The following is a 22,339-nucleotide window of genomic DNA, read 5'->3' as shown; positions in this document are numbered from 1 at the left end:
GTTCAAAAAAAAAATTTCAACCTGAATTCTGAGTCCATTGTATCTCCATTTGGAGTGGGTAACATGTTTCATCTTTAGTACTCTGGAACTGTGGCTGGTTCTTTTGTTGGTCAATATTCCTAAGCCTTCAAAGTTGTTTGTCTTTACACTATTGATATTATTGTTTAAATTATTCTCCTGGTTCTGCTAATTTCACATTGAATCACATCATACATGTCTTTCCACATTTCTTTGAAACTATACTAATAATTTCTTAGAGAACCATAATATTCCATGACATATATGTGTGTGCGTATTTCTGTATGTATGTGTATATATACATGCATAATCATACTTACGCACATGTGGGTATATTCATATGCCATAACTTCTTAAGTTATTCTCTAACTGATAGGCACCTCCTCAGTTTTCAATTCTTTTTCAGCATAGAAAGGGCTAAGAGTAATTTTCTACATAAATATTTTTCCTCTGTCTTTGATTTCTTTGGGGTTTAGATACAGTAGTGGTATTGCTGAGTCAATGGGTAGGAACCATTTAATAGCTTTGGGGGTACATTTCCAAATTACTTTCAAGAATGACTTTGACTAATTCATAGCTAAAACAAGAATGCCTTGGTGTACCTAATTTCCTATAACCTCTCCAGCAATTTTATTTTCCTTTTTTTGTCTTCTTTGCCACTCTGGTAGGCATGAGGTTCCTCAGAATTATTTTAATTTGCATTTTTCTATTAGTTATCTGGGGCATTTTTTCTTATGATTATCAATAGCTTGGATTTCTTCTTCTAAAAAAGTACCTATTAATATACTTCAACCATTTATCAATTGTTAAATAGCTCTTACTCTTAGAAATTTGAACCAGTTCTCTAGGTATTTTAGAAATGTGTCTTTTATTAGAGAAACTTGTTGCAATAATCCCCTCCCATTTATCTTTTTTTCTAATCTGATTTATCTTCATTGGTTTAGGTTATGCAAAATCTTTTAAATTTTATGTGATCAAAGTTTCCTAGTTTAACTTCTGTGGTCCTCTCAATTTCTTATTTGGTCATGAACTCCTCCCCTATACATAGATCTAACAGGTAAATTCTTCTTTATTCTTTAATTTATCATATCACCCTATATGTCTAAGTCATGTTTCCAGTTGGAAATTGTCTAGGCATGCAATGGGAAATTAGTTAGTCTATACCCAGTATCTGCCAGAATGTTCTTCAGGTTTCCCTTGGGAAATGACAACTTTCAGAGAGCATATGTGACATATTCCTGGTCACACATATGGGAAATGTGAGTGGGAAGTCTTGACCCAGGCCCTTCTTACTTCAGATCCAACATGTTCTATACACCTGCTTCTCTGCTTCTCCAGCAGGGATAGTTTGTATATTGATAATCAGATTAGTAATTTGTATATATTAGTTCCTTAATGCGTCAGAGCGCCACATTTTTGAGAATCAGAAAGGCTTTTATAGTCTACCTATTACAGTCTCCTTAATGAGTTCCAGAAATAGGAGTGATGATAAAATCACAGAGATGGTAAGGAAGACACTTATGATTCAAACACAGATCCTTGGACTCGAAATCCAAATAGCTAATGACAGTGAAGCGAGTCTTTTAACTGCCACAAATCATCTAAATATAGGGTAAAAAAAAAACAGATTTTTTTTCCCCCACATGATATCATGCAGACAGTAGACTAACTTTAATTTTAGATTTAAAATATTGGAAAAATAGCTAATTTCATGTAAATTTTCATCTGTAATCAGATCCATTTGAAAGAAATTCTGAGATGTAAGAAAAAAAACACGAGACCTGGTTATTATAATAAAAGAAAGTTTCAACATGGTCCTTATTTTTTCTTATTCTTATTATGATTTATAGCAGCCATTGATCTTCAATGGATATGAGGTTTTAGCATATTACACAGAGACAATTTCGGTTGGACATCATTTAAACAAGATAATTTTTAAGATATCTGGAAATACATGAGACAGTAATTTAGGCATATTTTTGAGTGAGTACTTCAATTTAATACAATGACCACTTATTTAAGGCCTATGATATGCTATTCTAAACTCTAAACATACAAACACAAAACAAAGTAGTCTCTGATTTCAAGTATCTTATATTATTTCTACTGGGGGAAAAGGGTGGAATAATACATATATACACACATCTATACATATATACACATACATACATATATACATACATGCATATAAATGCACGTGTGTACTTGTGTGTGTGTGTGTATGTATATGAGAGAGATAACCATAAAATAATTTTTAAAAAAGAGAGCAATAATAACTGGTAGATGGAGAAGAAATAAAATTCCTCCTAGAAAATATAAATTGAACTGAGTACTGAAAAATTCTGGGGATCTTAGAAAGTGGAAATAAGAAGGATAATTTTGGGCATGAGAGACAGCCTGTGTAAAGAGACTGATAGAGACATGAGACGGAATATAGAATTTTGGGAACGGAATTAGGCTTGTTTCAGAAGTGTGCTTGAGCCAACACTAAATTTTTAGTGGGAACATTCATACCTCGAAAATCAGCAAACCCTGCATATTGATGCTTTTTAATTGTTTAATCATTTGACGTTTATTAACCCACCTCTGGATTTTTTGGCTAAAATATGAAGAGTGATATGGGAAATAAACTGGAAAGATAGGTAGCAGAAGGCAAATTGTGTATATAAATGCCAATTTGAGAAGTTTGCATTTTTTTAATATCAGAGACAGTGGAAATCACCAGAAAGTTCTCGAGTAGGGAGATGATATGAACAGACTTGTGCCTTATGAATACTATTTTGGTGGCTGTGGAGAAGATGGATTGGACATAGCAGGGGTGGGGGGAGAAATATTTTCAGGCAGAGAGAGCAATTAGGAAGTTCTTGAAGAAGTTAATAAGGGTCTGGCCAGGGTAGCATCCATGTGAGTAGAGAGAAATGTAGCATGTAATGAGGAATTGATAAGTCTTGGTGATTGATTGAAGATAGGACTGGAGGGAGGGAGATGGAAGAGTTAAAAATAAAACCAAGGTTGTGAACCTCAATAGCTGGAGGAAAAATGGTGCCTTCAACAGAAACAGTAACATTTATAGCATAAGGAAAATATAGTGATACTCTATACAGTTTAAAATCAAATTCATTTTATTTTCTGAAATAACTGATCATACTATTAAAGAGTAGTACAGTCAGATGATATTAGACCTAGAAAGGACTATAGAATTTGTCTAGTTCTACTCTCACATTTTTAGATGAGGGAACTGAGGCCATAAAATGTTAACTTGTATCCAGAATGGCATTGTGTCTCAGTGGCAAATGGAACCCATTTTGTGTATTCTAAATTATCTTTCATTTATCTTCAAATTTAAAATTGTAAAAATGTTTCATTCAGTAGGAGAATTCAAGGAGCTTTGGTTTATAGCCAACTTTGTGACAATAACTATAAATAGGCCTCATTCAGATAACTCAAGCATGTAAGAGAATGATCATGTTGCAAAAATAAAGCACAAATTTGGACTCAGATGGAAAACTTTCCAGCTTCCACCTAGTAGAAAATGTGAATGCTAATGACTTTGAGTTGGCAAAAGAAAAAATGTTTCTCCAATTACAATGAAGTTGCATTGAGAAATAATGAGATAGTACCATCTAATTTCCTAAACAGACACCAAAGTTCACCTTGAGGCTACTTTGCACTGAGAGGGAGTGAATGAAAAATAACTCATTTTGAATCACAGTCATCTTTCACCTCAGTAAGTGCTTAAACATTTGTTTTAACATTGCTTTTCTGGGCTGCTAATTCTAAGTGCTTTCAACTCCCTTTAGCTCTTGCAATTTAATTTTTTTAATGAAAAACTTCACAGTAAAATCACTGAAAGAAACAGAAATTGTACTCCAGTGAAGAAAGAAACATAAACTGTATTTCATAAATTAGATAGAAATAAACACCTGGAAAGTAAGAAAAAGTGATGGGGAGGTGCAGCTAGGTTGCACAGTGGATAGAGTACTAGCCCCTGAATCAGGAGGATCTGAATTCAAATGTGGCCTCAGACCCTTGACACATACTAGCTGTGTGACCCTGGGCAAGTCACTTAACTCCATTGCCTAGCTCCCCCAAAAAGTGATGGGGAAACGGTTTGATAGTTTCATTTGTTACAAATTTGCAGCCATCATTAGATTTTGTTTGACACAAAGTAAATGCAGACATCTCCAGTAAAAATGGTAGAACTGTACTTAAGAATTTAGAGAACAAAAATTGGAAAACAGTGTGGCAGAATCTAAACATAGCCTGACATCTACCACCATATATAACAAGATAAAGTCAAAACAGGCACATGATTTACACATAAAAGGCGATGCTATAAGCAAATTAGAAGAGCATGGAGTAGTTTATTTGTTGGACCTATGGATAAGGGAAGAATTTAGAATCAAAGAAAATATAGAGAGCATTAAAATGTAGAATCGATAATTTTGATTACATAAAACTTACAAGTTTTTGCACAAACAAAACCAATGTAATCAAAATGAAAAGGAAAGTAGGAAACTGGGGAAATTTTTTGTAATAAGTATATCTGATAAAGACCTCCTTTCTCAAATAAATAGAAAAGTGAGTTAAATTTACAAAAATGCAAGTCATTCCCCAATTAATAAATGATCAAAGGATATGAATAAGAAATTTTCAGATGGAGAAATCAAAGCTATCTATAATCATAAGAAAAAATGCTTTAAATCACTATTGATTCAAAAATTTCAAATTAAAACAACTCTGAGGTACCACCTCACACCTATCAGATTGGCTAATATGACAGAAAAGGAAAATGAAATATATTGGAGAGGATGTTGGAAAACTGGGACACTAATGTACTGTTGGTGGAGTTGTGAACTTATCCAACCATTCTGGAGAGCACTTTGGAACTATGTCTAAAGGGTTATAAAACTGTGTATACCCTTTGGTCCAGCAACACCACTGCTAGGTCTATATTCCAAAGACACCAAAAAAGGGAAAAGGATATATATGTACAAAAATATTTGTAGCAGCTCTTTTGTGGTGCCTAAGAATTGGAAATTGAAGTGATGTCAATCAATTGGGGAATGGCTAAATAAGATGTGGTATATGATTGTGATGGAATATTATTGTGCTATAAGAAATGACAAGTAGGATGATTTAAGAAAAAAAACCTGGAAAGACTTACATGAACTGATGTATAGTGAAGTGAACAGAACCAAGAAAGCATTATACATAGTAACAGCAATATTTTTTCAATGAAGCAATATGAATGACTTAGCTGTTCTCAGCAATACAATGATCCAAGACAATGATGAAGCATACTATCTGCCTCCAGAGAAAGTATTAGTATTGGTATTGTCTGAATACAGACAGAAGCATGTTATTTTTCAATTTCTTTCTTTCCTTTTTTTTGCTGGAATCTTCTTGTACAAAATGACTAATATGGAAATGTTTCACATGATTGTATATGTATAGCTAGCATCTAATTGCTTACTGGGGAAAGGATAGAATTTGGAATTCACAACAACAAAAAAAAAAGTTAAAAAAATATTTTAACATGCAACTGGGGAAAAATAAAATAGTGTGTGTGTGTGTGTGTGTGTGTGTGTATGTGCATGTGTGTGTGTAATTTAGAGACCAAGAAATAAAGTGTAAATATTCTTAACATCTATATTCCTCACAAAGTTAAGGAGCCTAGTTATAGGATTCATTAGAGAACCATTCCAACTCTCTTTTATAAAATCCAGTTCTCTGGGTTTTGTCATGTGTTGTATGACTGATAAGGGCCCAGAAACTTTCATCTGATTTCATCATTTAGGCAGAAAAATGACTGATTAAATCCAGCTGTGTTCCAGCAATTTTGCTCTTTTTGCTATTCTTTGCACAGGACATTCCATTTCCCTATTCCATGCCTTATCAATAGCTGTTTCCATTCCCTGGAACTCTCTCCCTTCTCACCTCCACCTGGCTTCCCTGATGTATTTCAAAGTATCTCAAATCCTACCTTAAACAAGAGGTTTTTCCTGCCCACCCCTTGACCCCCTCCCCAATGCTAGTACCTTCCTTCTGAAATTAACTTCCCATTTACACTGTATGTATTTTGTTTGTTCCTAGTCATTGAAAACTAGTCAGTTTTCTTCCTTATTAGAATGTGAGCTTCTTGATGGCAATGACACTACTTTTGTCTTTCTATGTTTCCCAAACACTTAGCCCAGTGCCTTTCATTCAATAAACTCTTAGTTCTTGTTAACTGAATGTTTCACTCATGGTTCTTACAATGAGCATATGTATATAGTTTAAAATAAATAGAACAGAAGATATGTGCAGAAGATATGGATCTTTTAGTCAAATAAGTTAGATGTTTATAAAACCTTATTGCTTTTCCTTTACCCTTATGTTGTACATAGTAAGAACTTGAAAAAAAAGTTTTCATTTCAGTGATTCATTTGTGTATGAATTTACTACATGAGCCCTCATCGGTGTTTCATACTAAATGGTTTATCTAAAATTAAAATTTAAAATCAACATGTGCTTTTAGATGAACATATTTTTTCAATACTGTTAATAATCACTGAAATCCATAAATGACATTATAACACAATCTTCTCCTATATAATGGTATTATCCCGTTTTAAAGATGAGGAAACTGAAACTCACTGAGGTTATATAAGTTAACCAGAACTTTACAGATAGTAAATATGGAAAGAAGCTCTCAAGTCAAATACTGACTCTGAAGAATAATGCTCTTTCTAATACACCAAGAAGGTGGTAGGGCGATGTTCCCTTAGGAATTCTTTTCTATACAACTCAAAGTCAGTAATTTCTAGATAGAATTGCACAGAGAGGGAAAAACCACAGTGTTAGCATTAAAATTAAATAAATAAATACATAAAACACTACAATTATATTTATGTGCATATTCTTATTGGGATCTTTGGACTGTATCTACATTCAATTAATTAACTGAACATTTTCTCTTCTTAGTGTTAATCAGTTATTATAACTGTGCTATTCTACCTAGATTTCAGTAACATAATTAACCACATCTCTGAGGCTTTCCTTGTGGGCAATATACAGAGCTATAGGACAGTGATAATATAATTGGGCAAATTTGTAACTATTGAATATCTAGAAACAAAGAATAGGTATTAATGTTAATATGAAAGAAGGTTTTATTCTCCATGGAATTATTCTTAGCTCTGTGATGTATAATATCTAATCCTAAAAGAAATTCAAAGCCATTTATTATGAACAAGGAACCAAATGGGATGCTGGGAAATAAAACCAACATTGAGGCTCTGGCCTCAAGGAACTTGCTCAAGGAATTTTATCAGTTAATTTGAAGAAGGAATATCTGACATATTTATCATAATTTGTGAATAACACAAAGTTGAGATGATATTTGATAAGAGATTCAACAAAAAATATCTCAACAGGAAAGAATGATAGACAACATGTAATAAAACTGAATTTACAAGGAATAAATGCTAATTTATATACTTGGAATTAACAATAAGCTGTATAAATATAGGGTGAGAATAATATGGCCAAAAAAGATTTGGAAGTTTTAATGTCATGGCACCCAACAAAAGCTAACACAATCTTAGATGGAATTAAACAAGGACTAGGATTCAAGTGTAGGAAAGTTAGAGAATTTTTGAAATATTTCTTTATTAGACCAGAATAGAATATGGTTTTCTATTCTTGGAGCCACATTTTAAGAAAGCCATTGAAAAGGTGGGAGGCAACTAGCATGGTAAAAATCAATTTTATGTGACATTCACTTGAATTACTAGGGAGTTTAGAGTATTTAGCTATAAGAAGAGAAGGCTTTGGAGTAGACATGATGACTACTTTACATTATTTGAAGAGCTTAAAGAATGAATTATTTATAACTATGTAAACATGATCAGTGAAAAAATCATGAATGTACCATTCAGTCAGTCAAGGAGCATTTATTAAATGTTTACCTACTAAAGTGTAATGCCCTTTAGAGCAGGGATAGGTTTTTTTGGCCTTTCTTTATATGAATAGCAGTTATCACAGTGCCCAGATCACAGTAGGTGCTTAATAAGTCCTTTTACTTGACAACTATATGCCAGATACTTTGCTAAACACTGAGTATATAAAGAAAGGCAAAAACAGAATTTCTGCCCTGAAAGAACTCACATTCTAATGTGGAATAAAATGTGAAATAAGCATGTACATACAAGATAAGTTTGGTGTAAATGGGAGGTAATCTCAGACAGAAGACATCAGCAGTGTGTGGTTTACTTAGCCATGTATGGAAGAACTTGAAGCAGTGGGTAGAAAGTGCAAAGGTAGATTTCAACTTGATGTAAAGAAGAATTTTCTAATAATTAGATATGTTAAAAATGGACTGAACTTCCTCAGGAAGTAATGGATTTTCTTTCACTGAAGTCTGTCAACAAAATTAGATGATTACTTCTTGGGAATATTGTACAGAGAATTCCTCTTCAGGTGTAGGTTGGACTAAAAAACTTTTGAGGTTACTCCTCACTTTAAGATGATGTTATATGATGCACATATTTTATATTCCATTTGGATAAGCAAGCCATCAAGTTTGTCCATCAAATATCTGCAGCTTCAAAAAGTGTAGCAGATAAGCAATGAGTTAGTCACTGAAATTAAAAAAAAAAGGGGAGAGTCAAGTTGGTTTGGTTTGGAGAAGATTGTGTAATGCTCTCTCAGTGTCTCAAAAATAATTTCTTTAGTACAAAAATTTTTCACTAGTAATGCTTTATGAGAATGATGATGATGATGATAATAGCTAGTATTTATATAGCACCTACTTTGTGATGAACACCTGGCTAAACACTTTACAAATAATTCATTTAATCCTCACAAAAACCTTGTGAGTAGGTGCTATTGTTATCCCCATTTTACAAATGAGGAAACTGAGGTGAATAGAAGTTAAGTGTTTTCCCCAAGATCACACAATTAATACATGTCTGAGGTCAGATTTGAACTCAGGTCTTCCTGACTCCAGACCCAGTATCCAGCGGGCCTCCTTACTGCCATAATACTGTGAATCACGGAACATCATGATCTTGGAAGAAATGAGATGGTAAATGACTCAAAAGAGAATGGAAGATATTAGATGCTATTCTTCACTGTGTTATTAACAATTTTTGGAGGGAGAGAGAAGTGGCACAAAGTACATTATTCAATTTATAATCTGAAAAATGGAGTGAGTTGGCCATTAAGTGAGAATGAGAGAAAATAAATGGACCAATGATGACAAATTGGTACTCCCAAGATAATAAAACAATCAGATGGCCTCCAGCACGCCAATTGGATGGATCATCCATTGAGATTTTATGGAAAGGAATGGAAAAGCATTGCACAAGAGGAAGAGACAGTGTGGAATTGTGACATACATCAGTGAAAGGAGTGCACACAAGAATGAAATGATGAATACAAATTATATGTATACTGAAAATTTAGTCTTGTGTTCATTTCATAAAACATACCTACTTTTCCCTCTTGTGTGCAACCACACATATTTCTCATGGAATCAAAGTATCCTGAATTTTAAAGATACTATTTCCCTTATAGTAAGTTGGATTAATAACAATAATTAAAATATTAAGTTACCAACATATAACTTTTTAAACTTTCCAAGCACTTTTAATATTTTCATTTGACACTGAACTGTATAGGTCATATATGTATCTAGTTATATATATGTTGTATCCCCCATTAGTGTGTGAAGCCATTGTGAGCAAGGATTATTTTTACCTATTTTCATATCTCTGGAGTTTATTACAGTGCCTGGCAAACAGTAAACACTTAATAAGTGTTTGCTGATAGTTGACTTTCAACAAGCCTGTAAGGTAGAGACTATAATTAGTATTAGTCATATTTAAAGAATGAGAAAAGTGGTTACTCAGCTAGTAAGGGGCAGGTGGGATTTGAATCCAGGTCTTCCTCCTTCCAGGTCCAATACTCTATCTACTACACTACAAAATTTCTTGTATTTTAAGACAGGAAATCACAAAATAAAACCAAACAACTTCATGAATATAATAAAGTACATTTTGACATAAGGTTCACTCAGATTTGTTCAGAGTGTATGCTCACATATTTTCAAAATTCTCAAGTGAATGTTTGCTTTGCAGGTGTACTGGAAAGACACCAAAAAGAAACAGCTAATCTCAGCTTGGTACTGAGTCCCTTTGAACTAATTGTGGGAGCCACTGGAAATTTATGGAACAAATATGTAATTTAGAAATTATTTTCCAACTTCATGAACCCACCTGTATACCAGGGTATCAGCAACCATGCCAGAGATAAGGTTTGTAAAGTAGGAATGGTATCACTTCTGAGGAGAAAAGTGATTTTGAAAATTATATTTAGTTCCAAATACATTCATGTGTGAAATATTCTCCATATCCTAGTCAGTGATGCATTCAGCTCATAAATCAGGCAATAATTCAATTTTCATTTTAGTGTTGCAGTTCACCTTTAACAGTAATTCCACTGAAATGCATAATAGCTGTTGTAGTCCTTTCTGTAAACACAATCTAAGCACAATATAATGCTTCATAATTCAAAGTACTCAGAATCTAGATCAAATTACATCTTAATAACATGACCAAAATCATTACCTGTCTATTACTGTCCAAGGTTGTATATTAATAGGAGTGGTCTGTAACAATCAAACCTATATCCCAAGTCTGAGAACATGGCTTTTGCTAACAATCCATATTCCCTGTCTTTGTGTGTTATCTGGATTGATTGAAGAGAGCAATAATCACAATACCAATATACCTTTCAGGTCTACCCAGTTCTCAGAGACACTGGTGAGTCTACCCCTTAATTTTAGCTGTCGTGTAATTAGTGACAAGTGGATAAATATATTATATAAGAAGAGAAGCTAGAAATTTCTTCTGCCCTTTTGTTTCAAGCGTGCTCAATAACATGTGGTTTGTTCACTTACTGGAACACTTTCCTATCACATGTGGGGCTCCCAAATTAGCTACTTCAATTTCAAAGAATTCTTTGTATGGGCTTCCCCTCAGAATCATAGCCTATAAGCATACCAACATACAGAGTGCACCAAAAGTCTTAGTACAATTTTAAGCTATTAAGGCTTGAAATTTTACTAATTAAGTTTTAGTGGCTTTAAACTATACTAAGGTTTTGGGGACACTTTGCATTTACTTTTTTTTTTTTTACTAGTCAGCTAGAGGAATCAATTAGTTCAAAACAAAACCATTTAAGAAACATCATAGTAAGAAGATTTACAATGGGATTTCTCCCATAGCTCTGAGGTGCACTCTGCCACAAATAGACACACCATCTGCTGAGAGTGGGTAAAGGGGGTAGAGATCATATGGGGAAAAAAACACACATGGGGGAACATGATTAGACATAAAGCAAAAATTGACGCATCCATTATGTCAGGAACATTCATGTTGCCTGGTCACGTCATTACATTGATCTAACTCGGTATGCTCCCACAGGGCCTAGTGTCTCCAGTGAATGCTCCTTCCTTGTTCCTTGTTGCTCTCTTATAAAATATAAATGCAAAGGAAGCAGGTTAGAGTGATTCTCATCAGCACTGGTCTCCAGATGGGGCACATAGCTTCCACTGAATATTGCTCCTGGAGGGAGAGAAAGAGAGAGAGGAAGGGGGTGGGGGAGAGAGAGAGAGAGAGAGAGAGAGAGAGAGAGAGAGAGAGAGAGAGAGAGAGAGAGAGAGAGAGAGAAGTCCTACTACTGAGTGTGTGCATTTATATGGATAGCCAGTGGGGTATATGTGGGTTGTCAGGCTGTGGTTGGTTGGGGAAAGAGTGACTGGAGCTGCCAATGCCCAGGCATTTCTGATGGCAGAGTTTATTTGTGTTCCTGACAGGCTGTGACCAAGACCTTTTTCCTAATTAATTTCTGCCCCTCCCTCTTCCTTCTTTTTCCTTGACTCCACCCAGTGTTTCATAAACCAGGAGATAACTCTGGCAGGTGAATGAATTTGGCTCCTTTAAAAAGGGTCATCCGACATTTGAAGTATGAATAGGTTTAACATAGGTGGAAATGTGGACTCAAAGGTTTATAAAAGTATTGGCAGAGGAGGCAGAGCCAAGATAGCAGAGTAAAGGCAGGGACTCTGAGCTCTTCTTTAAACCCCTTCAAATACCTTTAAAACTGAATCTAAACAAATTCTAGATCAACAGAACCCACAAAAAGAGTGAAACAAATTTCAATCCCAAGACAACCTGGGAGATCAGTAGGAAAGGTCTGTTTCACCGCGGTGAGAAAGGAACACAGTGCAGCACAGTTTGGGCCCCAGCAAACCAGGAGCAAACATTGGAAGCCACTGAATCAACAGTGGCAGCTGCTTCTAGAGCTCTCAGCCCACAGGTGGCAAGGGGGTTGGACAACTAGTCAGAAGGAGATTACAGGGGTCTCTTTGCTAACACTGAGGCAGGATTTAGCTGCTTTGTCCATACTTGGATCTGGGTAGCAGTCTTGGGTGGCAGTGCCAGGGTGAGGAGGAGCAGTAACAGAGCAGAGTTTGAGGCAGCATTGGACGGAGGACTCTCCTCACAGTTCCAGGACAGAAAAGGGTGCTTGTGGTAATTCACAGAACAGAGCACAGACTAGGACAGGAGTAAATACTTCTCTTTAGATCATACCACCTTGGAAGAACTGAACACTTACAGGTCCCTAGAAATATCTCTGAAAACAGTTGCACAAAACCCTGAAACTTGGGATATGCACCCTCCACCCTGGAAGCAGAGCCCCACTTTAACAAAGAGTTAAAAGTCAACTAATAGGCTGGGGAAATAGCAAATAACAGAAAGGAAAAAAAAACCTGACTATTGAAAGATACTATGGTAACAAGGAAGATAAAACCACACGCTTATAAGAACATAGGGAAGCCAAAGCTTTCTTATCCAAAGGCACCAAGAAAAATATGAATTGGTCTGAGACCATGGAAAAGCTCAGAAAAGATTTTGAAAATCAAGAGGCCAAGATGGTGGAGTAAAAGCAATGACTTGCTTGAGCTCTCCCCCAAATCCCTCCAGATACCTGTAAAAAATGGCTCTAAACAAATTCCAAGGCAGCAGAATCCACAAAAAGACAGAAGAAAACAAATTTCCAGCCCAGGACAACCTTGATGGTTGATCAGAAAGTTATATCATGCTGAGTGGGGAGAAGAACAGAGTTTGGCATGGGCACGCAGGCAAAACAGTCCTCAGTGAACCTGGAACAGGCCTCACAGGATTGAATCATGGGCAGCTGCTGCAGTTTCCAGACTTCTCAACCCATGAATGCCTACAAAAACTAAGAAGGTCAGTAGGAAAAGTTAGTGACTGCAGTGAGAGAGAGAGAGAAGCATGCGGTCCCAGCCCCAGTCCCCATGTGAGGCCCCATGGTGGTGGCTGCTTTCAGAGCTTCCAGCCCACAGAGTGAGGGGGAATCGAGTGGCTGATCAGAGTGTAATGGCAGGGATCTCTTTGCTGGTTGCTGAGGCAGAGTTCTCTTGCTTTGCCCACGCTTGGATCTGGGTCACAGTTCTGGGTGGCAGTCCTGATTAAGGAAGAGCACTGGAGTGCTAGAGCTGGGTGGTGGTAAGAGAAAATCCTCCTCACAGTTCCAAGTAAGAAAAGAGTGCTTGTGGTCACTCATAGACCCAAACACAGGCCAGTTAAGGTGTAAGTACCTCACCCTTGATAATACCACCTTGTAAGAACTGAAAATTTACAGGTCCCTAGAAGTATCTCTGAAAACAGCTGCACAAAACCCCCAAAGCTTGGGACAGTACATTCTCCACACTGAAAGCAGATCCCTACATTAACAAAGCATTTATAGCTCAAGTAAGTGGCTAGGATCATGAGCAAATTTCGCAAAAAAAGTGAGACCATAGAATCTTTCTTTGGTGACAAAGAAGATCAAAACATACAACCAGAAGAAGACAACAAAGTCAAAGCTCCTACATCTAAAGCCTCCAAGAAAAACATGAATTGGTCCCAGGCCATGGAAGAGCTCATAAAGGATTTTGAGAAACAAGTAAAATAAGTAGAGGAAAAATGGGGAAGAGAATGCAGAAAGGCACAAATATTAAATGCATCTTTTTCAGATCATGATGAAATTAAAATTATACATAATAAAGGGCCATGGAAAGATAGACTAAAAATAATTGGAAACTAAATAATCTAATTTTAAAAAATGATTGAGTCAAACAACAAATCATAGAAACAATCAACAACTTCATTCAAGAGAATGACAATAATGAGACAATATGCCAAAACTTATGGAATTCAGTGAAAGTAGTTCTTAGAGGAAGTTTTATATCTCTAAATGCTTACATGAATCAAATAAAGAAACAGGAGATCAATGAATTGGGCATGCAACTAAGAAAAAAAAACTAGAAAAGAGCAAATTAAAATGTCCAGTTAAATACCAAATTGGAAATATTTGAAACCAAAGGAGAGATTAATAAAATTGAAATTAAGAAGACTGTTGAACTAATAAATAAAACTAAGAGCTGGTTTTATGGAAAAAAAACAATAAAATAGATAAACTTTGGCTAATTTAATTTAAAAAGAAAGAAGAAACCCAAATTACCAGTATCAAAAATGAAAAAGGTGAATTCACCACCAATGAAGAAGAAATTAAAACAAAAATAAGGAACTATTTTGCCTAACTGTATGCCAATAAATTTCACAATCTTGGTGAAATGGATGAATATTTACAAAAAATATATAGATTGCCTAGATTAAGAGAAGAGGAAATAAAATACTTAAATAACCCCATCTCAGAAAAAGAATTTGAAAAGTCATCAATGATCTCCCTAGGAAAAATCTCCAGGGCTAGATGGATTTATAAGCAAATTCTATCAAACTTTTAAAGACAAATTAATTCCAGTACGATGTAGACTATATGAGGAAATAGGAAAAGGAGTCTTTCTTAATTCTTATTATGATATAAATATAGTGTGATACCTAAACCAGGAAGAGTCAAAACTAAGAAAGAAAATTATAGACCAAATTCCCTAATGAATATAAATGCAAAAATTTTAAATAAAATATTAGCAAAAAGATTACAGCAACTTATCACAAGAATAACACACTATGACCAGGTAGGATGTATGCCGGGAATTCAGGGCTGGTTCAGTGTCAGAAAAACTACAGCATAATTGATCAAATCAACAATAAAACTGACAGAAACCACATGATATCTCAATAGATGAAGAAAAAAACTTTTGACAAAATACGACACCCATTCCTATTACAAACACTAGAGAGTATAGGAATAAATAGAGTCTATCTTAAAATGATAAGTAGCATCTATCTCAAACCTTCAGCAAGCATTATTTGTAATGAGGATAAGCTAGAAGTATTTCCAATAAGATCAGGGGTAAAACAAGGATGTCCATTACTACCACTGTTATTAATGTTGCTAGAAATGTTAGCTTTAGCAATAAGAGAAGGAAAACAAATTGAAGGTATTAGAAAACAATTACAAAATACTGATGCATTGTTGGTGGAGTTGTGAAATGATCCAACCACTTTGGAGAGTAATTTGGAACTATGCCCAAAGGGCTATAAAGATGTTCATATCCTTTGACCCAGCAATAGCACTTCTAGGGCTGTATCCCAAAGAGATCATAAATATGGGAAAAGGGCCCACATGTACAAAAATATTTATAGCAGCTCTTTTTGTGGTGGCAAAGAATTCTTAATTGAGGGGATCCCATTAGAGAATGGCTGAACGAGTTGTGGTATATGAATGTAATGGAATACTATTGTGCTATAAGAAATGATGAGCAGGCAGACTTCAGAAAAACCTGGAAATCTTGTATGGACTGATGCTGAGTGAAGTGAGCAGAACTAGGAGAACATTGTACACAGTAACAGCCACATTGTGCTGTGAATAACATTCATAGAGTTAGCGCTTCTCAGCAATGCAAGGATCTAAGACATCTCCAAAGATCTCATGATGGAAAGTGCTATCCACATTGAAAGAAAAAACTATGGAGTTTGAATGGAGATCAATGCATAGTATTTGCTACTTTGTTTTGTTTTGTTTCCTCTTTCTGGTGGTTCCTCTATTGGTTCTAATTCTTACTTACAATATTACTAGTGTGATGTTAGCTTAATATGTTTAAGAGGAATGTATATGTATAGCCTATACCAGACTGTGTGCTGTTTTGGTGAGGGAGGGGGAGAAAAATTTAAAACTCAAAAGCTTATTGAAGTGATTGTTGACAAATCAAAATAAATTCATTAAAAAATATTTTCAATTGTGCTTCATTGGCTTAATAAGATGCTCATGAATTTATTAAAGACAAATGTTAAATGCAAAAATAAATAAATAAAGTTACTGTAGACATTATAAAATATTTAGGGGTCTACCTGCCTAAACAAACCCAGGAACTATATGAACACAATTATAACACACTTTTCATACAAATAAAGTCAGACCTAAATAACTGGAAAAGAATCAGTTGCTCAGGTGTAGGCTGAGCTAATATAATAAAAACAACAATTCCACCTAAATTAATTTACTTATTCAGTGCATACCAATCAAACTACCTGAACATTATATTATAGAGGTAGAAAAAATAATAACAAGATTCATCTGGAAGAAAAAAAGGTCCAGAATATCAAGGGAACTAAATGCTAGAGAAGGTGGCCTAGCCATACTACATCTTAAATTGTACTATAAAGCAGCAATCATCAAAACTATTTGGTACTGACTAAGAAATAGAGTGGAATAGGTTAGGTACACAAGACACAGTAGTCAATGACTATAGCAATCTACTGTTTGATAAACCAAAAGACCCCAGCTTCTGGGATAAGAACTCACCATTTGACAAAAACTGCTGGGAAAACTGGAAAAGAGTATGGCAGATACTAGATATGGACCTAAATCTTACAGCAAATAACAAAATAAAGTCAAAATGGGTACATGATTTAGATATAAAAGCTGGTACTGTAAGCAAACTGGGAGAGTAAGGAATAGTTTACCTGTTAAATTTGTGGAGAACAAAAGAATTTATAACCTATCAAAAGATAGGAGACATTATGAAATGCAAAATGGATAATTTTGATTACCTTAAATTGAAAAGTTTTTGTGCAAACAAAGCCAATGCAACCAAGATTAGGAGGGAAGCAGAAAGCTTGTAAAGAATTTTAACAACCACTGTCTCTGATAAGGGCCTCATTTCTAAAATATATAGAGAACTAAGTCAGATTTACAAGAATACAAGTCATTCTCCAATTGATAAATGGTCAAAGAATATGAACATGCAGCTTTCAAATGAAGAAATTAAAGCTATCCATAGTCATATGAAAAAATCTTCTAAATTACTATTGATTAGATAAATGCAAATCAAAACAACTCTGAGGTACCACATCACACCTATCATATTGGCTAACATGACAAAACAGCAAAATTTTTCTCTTTTGTAAAATGGAAATAATAATAGCATTTACCCTGCAAGGGTGATGTGAGGATCAAATGAAATAATATTCCAGTTGAGGCCAAAAGCTTTCTATTAGGTTCTCCCTCAGTGTTGCTATGTGACTGACTTAGCCTCTTTTCTTTCCTGGTTATATCTTTCAGTCATCAGCATTATTTTTTGCTATAATTAAGGATAAGTACAATTTGTTCTCCTATGATTCCCCTAAGAATTCACATGATTCAGACCTGTGTCAAGTGCTTTGAGAATTTTATCTCATTCTGTTCTCACAAAAAACATGAGGAGTAAGTGCTATTATTATTAACATTTCAAAGTTGAAAGAACTGAGATGGACAGAGATTAAGTGACTTGACCACACAGCTTTTAAGTATCTAAGACTGCATTTTAACTCAGGTTTGTCTAGCTCCATGTCCAGCATGTATCCACTCTGCCACTTAGCTGCCTAAGAGAAATGAATGACCAATAAAAAGCAAAATTATTTAATTCTTAAATTTCCATCTGTTCTTTCTGGCTAAAGAAATTATCTCTGGACTTCAAAAGTACAAAAGAAAAACAATTAATATGGCATTCAAACCCAAGATAGAAATTGATATGAAAATAGTAATAGCATATCCAGCTGAACTAGGCAGAACCAGGAGTGAAGTAATGGAAATGGCAAAGAGGCATATTTTGTCTCAATGTAAATAACAACTTCCAAAAAATTAAAGGTGTCAAAAAGTGGAATGGACTGCTTATAAATGATGCTGAGTTTCTTCCCAATAGTGGTCTTTAAACAGAGCTGAATGAACACTTGTACATAATATTATAAAGGTGATTCTTTTCAGGTAAAATGTTGGACTAGATGGCCCTTTAAACTCTGACATTCTAAGATTCTATCTCTCTGCTCACTTCACTCAGTATCAATTCATGTAAGTGAAAGTAGAAATCTTAATGCATCTTTGTATTGAGAACCAAGGCTTCCTTGAACTATAGAGGTAAACTTTTCTGGAGGGTAGGGCTGGACTTTGTAAGCAATTCACGAAGTGTCCAAGCTAGCCCCAGAACCTCTGGAAACTAATCTCTTTCCTAGAGATAAAGCTCTATGACCCCAGGTCCAAGGGCTGTAACACAACAAACAACAGTGCAAAAACTATCACCACTGAGGAAGTTATCTCCATTGAGAGGAATAGAGTTAATATGATTCTTCTTACACTCCATTTCCTTTTTTCTCTACATTCTATTTCAAAGAAATATTATAGTTCACATTATAGTTCTAGTTACACACACACACACACACACACACACACACACACACACACTGACTCACTCCTAATAGTTCCTCACTCTGCCCCAAATTATATGAACATATTATTAGAGATATAATCTCTTATTCTGTGACATCACTTTAATCAGAAAGGGTTTTAAGAAAGCTAGTGATGAGTTTTATCAACTATATACTTCCTTGTAGAGCTTTAGTATAAAACAACAAAGCAAAACCTTAGGTTCTAGTGTAACTAACATCCTTTTGATCGTCTCTTTTGCAAGTACTCAAAGCCATAGGAATGAAAGGAGAATATTACCGCACTCTCTTACCCCCCTCACATAAAATGAAGCCATTTTTAGGGTCAGTTCTAAGAGCTATATATAGAGAACTTCTTTATGGCTCAATCTCCTGGGTTTGTTTCTGGCAAAATGTCAAGACTTTCCCTTGCAGTGTAGCATGCTAAAACTGTGAAGGGACTGGTTCCAGGAGCTATGAGTACCCTACATGTTTGATCTTCTGTATACCCCTAGCTGCTTTGAGCAGTAAAAAAAAAAAAAAAAAAAAAAAAAAAGATGCTAGTGAAACTTGTTATAAATGGAAAGAACTGTGTTAGCGTAGCATTGTGAAGATAAAGTGGAATCTATTTTGAGTCCGTCTAAATTCAAACAACCATCCCATATGGCATTTATTTGATTTAGAGAAGAATATGATTAGAGAAAGAAAAAAAAAAGAAATTAGGTCATCAACCCTAGTCGTCATCTGTTTCCACCTTTTAGCAAGCATCTTCTTCCCTTTGAGGAGGTTCACAAAGTATATGTCTCTAATGCAGGGTTGTGAACAGCAATTTAGGAAAATGAAGCTGAAGTGGATTGTGAGGCACTGAAAAACCCTAACTTGTCATAAATATAAAATACTGACTCTCTGAAAGAGTGAATTTTTTTCTAATTTGAAAACTCAGTTTCATTGGTGACTAATTTTGGTGGATTTTAGGTGAACTCTTCCAATGGATCAAAACTTTAAACATCTGTATCTCCTAAGAATTGGAAATGCTGGGAAATGATGGTACCCAAAGAAATCCACTGACTTTTGCAGTGAAAGAGTTCACCTCAAAAATAAAACAAACAAAGCATTAAAATAGGACTACTTCTTATCTGAGATGAGAGGCACTTGCATTGCCTCAGAGACTACTTCTTCTGTCAGACATTTAGTTATAAATGGGAAGCAAATAAAAGTAGAATTATAAACCAGAAGGGAAATTGTTCCACAGATAGGAACAAAACATAGCATTCATTTGAGCTGAAAATGCCAGCTTCAATAATGTGCTTCTTTTGTAATCCTTTAGAGTTTCAAATCTTAGAAAATTGGAACAAAACACTCATATGTGCATTGTTCCTCTCCACTTCATCTCCTAACATTATTCTCAGTAACTTTAGCATCCTTGTTGATGACCCTTCAGATTTCTGATCTCACAGTTCCTTATACTTCATTAATTCCAAAGATCTTCAGTCCAAGACAATCTGATCCAATCCAATCCAATTTAATAAGTATTTAGTGCTGGATGATGCTAGGCATCAGGGGATACAAAAACAAGATTTTTTTTTAAAGTCCCCATCCGTAAGGAGCTTACATTCTGCTGAGGCAAATACAATTTGTAGTCAGCTTAACTATAGCAATTGAAGGAAGGAGAGAACACTAAAAACTAAGGGAATCAGAACAGATTCCTCAGGAGAAGTGAATCCATCTCTACATTATTCCTGCACCAGAATGACCAAAAAGTCACCACAAAAGTATAATTCTAGGTTTCTTTCAAACCTCCCTTTGTCTTTTCTAATGATACAACATTATTCCATTATGTTCATATGACATAATTGGCTCACCCATTCCTTGTTTGATGCGTTGAAAGACTTGAGAACTCTAATCAGCGCAAGGACCATCCATGATTCCAGAAAACCAATGATGAAGAATACTACTCAGCTTCTGACAGACAGGCAGTGAACTAAAGGTGCAGAATGAACTATATATATTTTGGGCATGGTTAATATGGGAATTTAGTTTGCATTTCTCTACATATCTGCTAGAAGATTTTGTTTCCTTTTTTTTCTAGTGAAGGATGGAAAGTAGAGAAAATAAATAGTTAATTGAACACAATTTAAAAAAAAATCATGTAAAATAAGGGGCAGCCTGGTGGCACAGTGAACAGAGCCCCATCCCTGAAGTCAGAAGGACCTGAGTTCAAATCCAGCCTCAGACCAAACACTTGACACTCACTAACTGAGTGACCCTGGGCAAGTTACTAAAACCCAACTGCCTAAGAAAAGAAATCATGTAAAACTTAGCATTCAATGTCTTTGATTACAATCTCCTTTCATGCAAATTCTCCTAGTTCCCTTGCTATACTCACCACACTCACTCTGTAACTTTAATGGAACTGTCAATCACTGATTAACCCCTCCTATTTGATCCTGTGTTACCTCATCTTGATTACCTTGTACTTTTCCCCAATTCAAAATGAATGAGCCAGCCAATCTGTTTGAAACTTAATTCTATCAGATACAAACTTTGATAACAGACAATTGAGTTAACATCTGTAAACCTCAGTTTCATCATCTATAATATGGAGATATTTCCCACAGAATCTACCTCACTAGGGCTCTTTGTGAGGAAAGAGTCTTGTAAAATGTAATGCACTTTATGGGGCAGTGAGTTATTGCAGTAGACAGAGTGCCAGACCTGGAGTCAAGAAGACAGATCTTTCTGCATTCAAATCTGGTCTCAGACACTATCTGTGAGACTCTAGACAAATCACTTAACCCTGTTTGTTTTAGTTTCTTCATTTGTAAAATGAGCTGGAGAAAAAAATGGCAAACCAATCCATTATTTTTGCTAAGAAAACTCCAAATGGGGTCATGAAGTGTCAGATCCAACTAAACAATAACAATGCCCTATATAATAATTAGGCATTACTTGATCTCAAGCTGATTGTTATTGTTCTGATTTTATTTTATTTTTTATGAGGCAATGAGTGGGGTGAAGTGACATGTCCAGGGTCACACAGTAAGTATCAAGTGTCTGAGGCCAGATTTGAACTCAGCTCTTCCCGAATCCAGGGCCAGTGCTCTATCCAGTGCACCATCTAGCTACCCTGTTGTTGTTTTTGAAATCTACATTTAGTCACTATCAGACAGTTTACTATTTTTTTATGTGTTCTACTTTGTACCTCTAACTGGACTGCAATTCCATGAAGGAAGGTCCAATATCATGTAACCTCTTCTGCAATTCTCCTAGCTTCTGGAAGAGGGCCTGGAGAATAGTAGATGAGTAGAATAGATACTCATTAAATGATTGAAACAATGTGTGTGTGTGTGTGTGTGTGTGTGTATATACACATTACAAATACAGATACATAATAATGATTACCACTCATCCCCCAAAAGACTTTCATACTCTTTAAAAAAAATAAAAGTTTTAAAGTTTCTTTATTATAAATCAAACAAGTGGAAAAAAATACGGACTGGAAAGAATACACTAGTTTCATACATATTAGGATCTTAATGGTGATTTGGGTTCACATTTTTCAATTATTAACAACAATGGGAGACCTTCAGCATCTTAGGGAACACTTTGTTAACTGAACAGGGTGG

This window comes from Phascolarctos cinereus, unplaced genomic scaffold (assembly GCF_003287225.1).
Source record: "Phascolarctos cinereus isolate Bilbo 61053 unplaced genomic scaffold, phaCin_HiC Scaffold_4;HRSCAF=312, whole genome shotgun sequence".
NCBI lineage: Eukaryota > Metazoa > Chordata > Mammalia > Diprotodontia > Phascolarctidae > Phascolarctos > Phascolarctos cinereus.
The sequence above is the reverse complement of the archived record's forward strand: the minus strand, read 5'-3'. Positions refer to the sequence as shown.